Genomic DNA, 8916 nt, shown 5'->3' on the forward strand with positions numbered 1-8916 from the left:
TGCTAAGCAAGCCCCTGTTCATTCATCTTCTTCAGGGGTGTATTACCTAGTCTTGACCTTTGCTGTTCCATAAAGCCAACAATAAACCAAATATATAAACCTAGTAAAGAGAGTATAGAATGAAACCTTTTGAAGACAAGTGCAAAAATTCTAAAAAGATAAGCGAGTAGATTCCAGCAATATACCAAAAGAACGAGATATTATGTATGACCAAGTAGGATCTAGTCCAGAAATACAAAGGTAGTTCTGAAGCAGGAGATAGATGGGCCCCAGGCTGAACAGTTTCTCCCCTGTGGACAGAAACTCCGTAATAGCAGAAACTCCATAAAAACAGGGTGATGGAGAAGGCTGGCCCCGCCCAGATAAGAGATATAAGAGGCCACATATTCCCATTCCCGAAGTCAAGAAGACCTCCCCGACTACACATGCTCAGAAAGGCTCCTTGGAGGTCAAAAAGGGAGGGGGTGCCACCCCATAGTAAGTAACACCAGCTGCCCATAGGCCTCTTCGCTAGAATCCATCTTGGCTAAGAGATGCGCACGCACACAGGGGAGGACCCTGAGTTCTACCAAATACGGACTCAGAACCAGGCAAAGCAAGACGACTGGCCAGAGGAAACCCGGAAGAAATGCCCCATAAAAGTGATTCAAACAACCACGCGGGCGCGACTCTCTCTCTGAGCCTGCCCGTGCGTCTATCCACACGTACTGGACTCTTCTTCCTCCTAATAAACACTTTACTTGCTTCACTACTTTCCTCCTCTATGTGGAGGTTCATTCCTACACAGCTGACGGGCCCGGGCCTTGTCACGGGCCGCTGGTCCCTGGCGGCCTGGTGGTGAGGATTCAGTGCTCTCACTGCCGCTGCCTGACCTCCATCTCTGGCCGGAACCGAAGCCCTGCTTCAAGCCGCTGCAGGCCGAGGCCCCCGGAGATCAGTTCAACATGAGAAAGTCTTTTCAGAGAAATCATTACTCAGCAAATTAGAGGAAACAGCTTAATCACATCAGTAGGTGCTAATAAGGCATTTGATCAAATTCAACGCTCATTCCTTTAAAAAAGAGTACGAGGTAGATCTTATACTAGTGAAATAAGACAGAAAGAGAAAGACAAATGCCATATGATATGACTTATATGTGGAATCTAAAATATGACACAGACTTATCTACGAAACAGAAACAGACTCACAGCCATAGAGAACAGACCTGTGGCTGCCATGGGGGAAGGGGGATGGGGGAGGGAAGGATATTGGGGGTTTGGGATTAGCAGATGCAAACTAGTATATATAGGATGGGTAAACAACACGGTCCTACTGCTGTAGCATGGGGAACTATAGTCAGTATCCTATGATAAACCATAATGGAAAAGAATATGAAAAAGAATATATATTCGTATACCTGAATCACTTTGCTGTACAGCAGAAACTAACACAACATTGTAAATCAACTATACTTCAATAAAATAAATTTTTTAAAAAACTGCAAGGCAGTGAGACAGCGTTTTGACTCTTCTGGTGATGTCACAAAAGCAGTAAGTTGCATGGAACCCCCCCCCCAAAAAACACTTCCATTTTCAGCAAAACTAAGAGACAGATCTCCTCAGCCCCAAGGCAGTTAGAATTCTTGTCGTGCAGAGTCCACAGTGAGGCGGCCCCACCCTGGCGTGTCCCAGATAGACCAGAGCACTCTGTCCAAGTAGGGAGCTGACTCTGTGATGGTAACCCTATGTCCCTAACTACAGCAAGAGCTATAGGACCTGGGGGACATTGGGAGGAGGCGGACCGAAGCCACACAGGGGATACGTGCAATTAAAGGGTAAAGAGCGGAGAAAAGCAGCCAAGGGGCAGAAAATCTCAGAAAACACCAGAAACAAAATACACTTCTGTAGGTGAGGGGCTCATCTTGACGTAGTAATCCTACCTGCCTAAAGCAGGAGCTTGGAGACGGGGGTCAAGAGAAAGGAGAGGGCAGAAGCCACACTGCGGGGGGAGGGGCAGGGTGCAGGGAAGACTTGAAGAATAGCAAATTGGCCCAATGCCGGCAGAGCTCAGAAGACACTAATTTATCAATATCTTCTCCTACGGTTAGTGCTTTTTGTGTCCCACCTAAGAAATCTTTCCCAACTCCAAGATCATAAAGATGTTCTCCTGTCGTCTTCTACAAATTTTTTTATTTCACCTTTTATTTTTAATTTCCAGTACAACTGAAATTGATTTTTGTGTATGTTGTCAGGCAGTGGTCAAGATTTTTTTTTTTTCTTAAAAGAGAAGAAAAAGACTCTTCCAGCTTGAAGATGCTCTGTAGGGTCTAATCACGAGGTCCAGGCTGGTTTTCCAGATTGTTATTTTTAACAATGCCAGGAAGCTGACCAAAGTACTCTCTTCCTTTAAAAGGACACAGCATTGAGATGCAAGTCCCTTTGCCGACGGGGCATTTGCTTCTACAGACTGGGTCTTGGGCACTTTTAAGTTTTAAGCGAAGTCCTCCAGGAGTAAATGCATCTCACGAGTTCCTGGGGAGGGGATGCCGTGGGTGCCCTCACTCCGACTACTCTCCACTCCTCTAAGAACTCAAGTGCATTGAAATGCAAGTCCTTCTGAGGGCGGAGGCATTTGCTTATCCATATCGGGGATTGACCATTTTTCAATTGTAAGGGGGCCGTTGGAAATTCTCTGGGCCAGATCACAATTCCTTCCTGGAGGAAATGCACCTCGTGAGTTCCTGGGGGAGGGGCTGCTGTGGAGTCTCTCGCTTTGACAATCTCCAGTTGACCCTTCCTCTCCTTGCTGCCTTGGGTCCCACCTTCTCTCGAAGTCCCCTCAGCCCCCATCTTTCCTGCTGCTGCTGGGGAAGGCTTTGCAAAAGCACCTCTGTTCTGGGGAAGGGTGGTGACCCAAAGGGATGTGGAAGGTAAATGCTTCTTTACCATCTTTGGGTCTCTGGCTGGGCCTGAGAATAAAACTGACACCAGACACATTAACAGGAGACAAGCATACACATTCTATTAAATGTTTACATGTACCTGGGAGCCTTCACAAGAGAATGAAGACCCGAAGAAGTGACCAGAACGGGAAGCTTTTCTACCTTTTAGACACAGGCATGTTGCATTTGTGAAGAATTGACAAGAGAAAGGGGTTTGGGCCTGGGTGGCAGGTAGTAAAGAAACAACTCGGAATACTAGGGTGAGACTAACAAGGTTTGTACAGATTTCCAGGCCCTCGCTCCCGTCCCTGGTGCACGGAGGCACTTTCGTGGGGGCGGGCTAGCTCCAGCTCTCAGGAAGAAGAAGGCTCAGTACATTTATGACCTTTCACTTTCCTGCCTGGTGGTTACAACTGAGGAAAAGTTCAGTGAGAAGATTTTTTTCTCCATGTGGATATTCAATGAACACATCTCCATTGAAGCAAAAGTTGCCCTTTCTCCCTGGCTGCGAAGTGTGTTGGAGAAACATAACTAAAAACAAAATCTCCCAACCCGGAACACCTCTCCACGAAAGCAGAAAAGATAGAAAACGGGTGTAAAAAGCCTGAAAACAGAATGATCTGTGCAAACGCAGGCACCCCGCCTGAGGGATGCGGAGACAGAAGGAATATCTCCTCCACAAGGGTAGCAGACAACAGCCCCGACCCCGGCTCCCGCACTAGCTTTTGCCATGTGGAGTCTGGTCGGCTGAAGTCAGACCCCTCTCCTCTCAGGAAGCTGGGAGGTCTGCAGGGCCAGCATCTTCCTTGATTACAATTCAAAAAGACGCTCCCAGACCCTGGAGGGGGGAAACATTCCTGAGTTGTGAGAATGACCGGAGGCTTATTTAGCCATTAAAAAGATTTACATATATTTAAAAGGACAGAGGGAGAAATTCTGAAAGAAAATGTCTAGGAAGGGGACTTCTCCCGGGAGAATTAAGGCTCTTACTCTTAAGTTGTATTTGTCCTTACAATCGCCTCCCTGTGTTCCTATGAAATAGTAACATTACAATATTTCATTATCTCCATTGTCCTTTTAACTTTTTCTGGGCAAGGGACAAGTTGCAGATGCCTAAATAGCCAGAAGTAAAAATGCGAGGCAGAACGATTATCAGACTTACAATAGGATGACAGCCACTATGGAGAACAGTATGGAGGTTCCTTAAAAAACTAAAAATAGAACTACCATACGACCCAGCAATCCCACTGGGCATATACCCTGAGAAAACCATAATTCAAAAAGAGTCATGTACCAGAATAGTCATTGCAGCCTTATTTACAATAGCCAGGACATGGAAGCAACCTAAGTGTCCATCGACAGAGGAATGGATAAAGGTGTGGCACATACATACCATGGAATATTACTCAGCCATAAAAAGAAACGAAATTGAGTTATCTGTAGTGAGGTGGATGGACCTAGAGTCTGTCACACAGAGTGAAGTAAGTCAGAAAGAGAAAAACAAATACCGTATGCTAACACATATATATGGAATCTAAAAAAAAAAAAAAAAAAAAGGTTCTGAAGAACCTAGGGGCAGAACAGGAATAAAGACGCAGACATAGAGAATGGGCTTGAGGACACGGGGAGGGGGAATGGTAAGCTGGGACGAAGGGAGAGAGTGGCATGGACATATATACACTACCAAATGTAAAATAGATAGCTAGTGGGAAGCAGCCGCATAGCACAGGGAGATCAGCTGGGTGCTTTGTGACCACCTAGAGGGGTGGGATAGGGAGGGTGGGAGGGAGATGCATGACGGAGGGGATATGGGGATATATGTATATGTATATATAGCTGATTCACTTCGTTATAGACACAACAAAGCAAACACAACAATGTAAAGCAATTATACTCCAATAAAGATGTTAAAAAAATAAAATTTAATTAAAAAAAATTACAATAGGATGAATTTCACAATTCAGTACCATATTTGCCTTGGAAGAGAACAAGCTTTAAATATATCATACCAATGGGGAAGGGTTAAATCAGATTCTTGGGAAGCAATGCGCATTTTCCTTCTTCATAGATTAATTTTACTAGCTGTTATGACCTCTTTATTAACTGAGATTTCAAATGGTTAACAATTTGAGTATTATTTTGAAGTTCCTTACAAAGTCTTGTCCAATCCAAGTCTAGAGTAGCTTAACTCTGGAGTTTTATCATTTAAATTATTAATTAAGAGTTTTTCTTGTAAGGCCCAATACCTTTCTCCTGAGTTTTCATCAAATATATAGGTAACATCATATTTACATCAATTTAGGCCCTTCTGTAATTGTTCTATCTTCTCAAATACTGTGTCTCATATGTGGACTACAAAGACACCCATGGCCATCATCCAAGTCTTAGGTGGCACCAATTCAAGGGCACAGATGGAGCTTCCAGTGTTTGACATCCATGGCCGTATTTGTTTTTAGTCTTGGGACAAACCAGTCCCTTGGGCCATTTTTTTCTTGCAGCAGTCCAAATCAATAGTATTATAACGTTAAGTCAACTACATCTCCCTGAATAAAAGCCAACCTTTGTTTATCCCTCCATACTGGGATTGGGGGACCTTGTGTCCGAAAGTTAATCAAGTGATATTAGACCTGTCTTTTGGAGCCTCTGTCTGCAAATGCCAGATTTCTGTTTGTCTATTAATTAGATTCTTTTCTTCTCAACACCATCCCTTCATCTCTTTTGGAAGTCGTGGCCCAATACCTAACTGTTCCTTTAAATATCAGTAGTCCTGTAACTTTGAACTAGTAATGATATCTCAGTGCTCTTTTATAGCTGATTGCTGCTGGACTATTCTAGTGAAGGTCTCTGAGATCTTGGTGGGATGATTTTTTTCCCAGTATTAAACTATTTCAAATTTTTTAAATGTAATTATCTTTTTAATTTTTTATACAATGTTTAAAGGTTACACTCTATTTACATCTATTACGTAATATTGGCTACATTCCCCGTGTTGTACAATACATCCTTGTAGCTTACCTTACACCCAATAGTCTGTACCTCCTGCTCCCCCAGCCCTATATTGCCCCTCCCCCCCCCACTGGTAACCACTAGTTTGTTCTCTTTATCTGTGAGTCTGCTTCTTTTTTTGTTATACCCACTAATTTGTTGTCGTTTTTTAATTATCTACTTTTTTTATACTGATTTTATTTATTTTTTTGGCTGCATCGGGTCTTAGCTGTAGCATGTGGGATCTTTTGTCGAGGCATGAGAGATCCTTCGTTGGGGCACGTGGGCTTCTCTCTAGTTGTGGTGCGTGGGCTTCTTTCTAGTTGTGGCCTGCAGGCTTATTTGCCCTGTGGCATGTGGGATCTCAGTTCGCCGACCAGGGATCGAACCCATGTCCCCTGCATCGGAAGGTGGATTCTTTACCACTGAACCACCATGGAAGTTCCCGTTGTAGTTTTTTTAGAGTCCACATATAAGTGAGATCATACAGTATTTGTGTTTCTCTGTCTGACTTATTTCACTTAGCGTAATGCCCTCCAAGTCCATTCATGTTGCTGCAAATGACAATTTTTCACTCTTTTTTTTAAAACCAATTTTTTAAATTGAAGTATAGAAAATTTCATTTTTTTTTTTTTATTGGCTGCGTTGGGTCTTTGTTGCTGCCTGAGGGCTTTCTCTATTTGCAGTGAGCGGGGGCTACTCTTCGTTGCAGTGCACGGGCTTCTCATTGCGGTGGCTTCTGTTGTTGCGGAGCACGGGCTCTAGGCGCGCGGGCTTCAGTAGTTGTGGCTTGTGGGCTCTAGAGCGCAGGCTCAGTAGTTGTGGCGCACGGGCTTAGTTGCTCCGCGCATGTGGGATCTTCCCGAACCAGGGATCGAACCTGTGTCCCCTGCATTGGCAGGCAGATTCTTATCCATTGTGCCCCCAGGGAAGCCCCATTCTTTCTTTTTTTAATTGAAGTCTAGTTGATTCACAATGCTGTGCCAATCTCTGCTGTACAGCAAAGTGACTCAGTTATACACATGTAGACATTCTTTTTTTTAAATATTCTTTTCCATTATGGTTTATCACAGGATATTGAATATAGTTCCCTTTGTTATACAGTAGGACCTTGTTGTTTATCCATTCTAAATGTAATAGTTTGCATCTACCAACCCCAGAGTCCCCGTCCATCCCTCTCCCTCCCCCCCTCCCCCTTGGCAACCACAAGGCTGTTCTCTATGTCTCTGAGTCTCTTTCTGTTTTGTAGATAGGTTCATTTGTGGCATATTTTAAATTCTACATATAAGAGATATCATATGGTATTTGTCTTTCTCTTTCTGACTTATTTCACTTAGTATGATAACCTTTAGTTGCAGAAAATTTCATTCTTTTTTATAGCTGAAGAATAGTCATATATATGTAGTATATGTGTATATACTACATATATATATATATATATATATATATATATATATATATATATACCACATCTTCCTTATCCATTCATCTATAGAGGGACACCTAGGTTGCTTCCATGTCTTGGCTATTGTGAATAGTGTTGCTATGAATATAGGGGGTGCATGTATCTTTTCGAATTAGAGTTTTGTCTGGATATATGCCCAGGAGCGGGATTGCTGGATCATATGGCAACGCTATTTTTAGTCTTTTGAAGAACCTCTATACTGTTCTCCACAGCAGCTGCACCAATTTACATTCCCAGGAACAGTGTAGGAGGGTCCCCTTTTCTCCACATCCTCACCAACATTTGTTATTTGTGGTCTTTTTGACGATGGCCTTTCTGACAGGTGTGAGGTGATATCTCATTGCGATGTTGATTTGCATTTCCCTGATGATTAGCGCTCTTGAGCAAACTATTTCAAATTTTAAACCTCTTACCTTTTACAAGCATTAGTTCTACTAGGTTCCCAGTGAAGTGGGTCAGGAGACCTTCCTGCGCTTCACCTGGCAATCGCCTGTAGAGGAGTCTGCTGATAAACGGCACATCTCTTTGATGTGTTTTGAATAATTTCATTAAAAAAAATTTTTTTTTAATTTATTTAGTTTTGGCTGCGTTGGGTCTTCGTTGCTGCGCGTGGGCTTTCTCTAGTTGTGGCGAGCGGGGGCTACTCTTCGTTGCGGTGCCCGGGGCTCTCATTACGGTGGCTTCTCTTGTTGCGGAGCACGGGCTCTAGGTGCACGGGCTTCAGTAGTTGTGGCGCACGGGCTCAGTAGTTATGGCACACGGGCTCAGTAGTTGTGGCGCACGGGCTTAGTTGCTCCGCGGCATGTGGGATCTTCCCCGACCAGGGCTCGAACCCGTGTCCCCTGCATTGGCAGGCGGATTCTTAACCACTGCACCACCAGGGAAGCCCCAAATAATTTCATTTTTTTTTAGTGGACATAGTAAGAGTCTAGTACCTTTAAAATTCCTCTCTTACTCAGATGATTTTTGTTGATGACACAACAGCACTAACCAGGCAAATAGGGATTGTGGTATAAGAACGATTTTGAATTCCCATAGCCCAAACCTCTTTTAGCCCCCTTTTCAGTTCATTTGCCCATTTCCTTCTGTGGAGCTTTTTTTTTTTTTTAATGAACAAAAGCTTCTTATCGTGAAAAGCGGAGCTCCTGTGTCTGGAGTCTGCCATGTTTTACCAGCAGCTTTGGCAGCTCTAGCCAGACAATCCTGGCCTTTAGCAACTTCCTCCTTCTGTCCCGTGTGAGCTCTGCAATGATTTATTGATATCTGAGCAGGCAGTTGTAAAGCCTCTGACGAATCAACTATCAATTTTTCCATGAGATATTTTAGTTCCCATGGAATCCAGAAATCCTCTATTTTTTCAAATTCATCCTGTGGTTTGGCTTGATACCAAACATATAGTTATTATTTATATATTGTATATAAACTGTATATATAAAATATGTATTCATTTTAAGTCCATAACCAAGAATTGCAGCCCTAGTCACTAACATTAACTTGTCTGCTTGTGCAGGCTTAATTGCAGACAAAACAAACCTCCACGGTTTTA

The sequence above is a fragment of the Balaenoptera acutorostrata genome, chromosome X (genome assembly GCF_949987535.1).
Source record: "Balaenoptera acutorostrata chromosome X, mBalAcu1.1, whole genome shotgun sequence".
In the NCBI taxonomy this organism is placed as follows: domain Eukaryota; kingdom Metazoa; phylum Chordata; class Mammalia; order Artiodactyla; family Balaenopteridae; genus Balaenoptera; species Balaenoptera acutorostrata.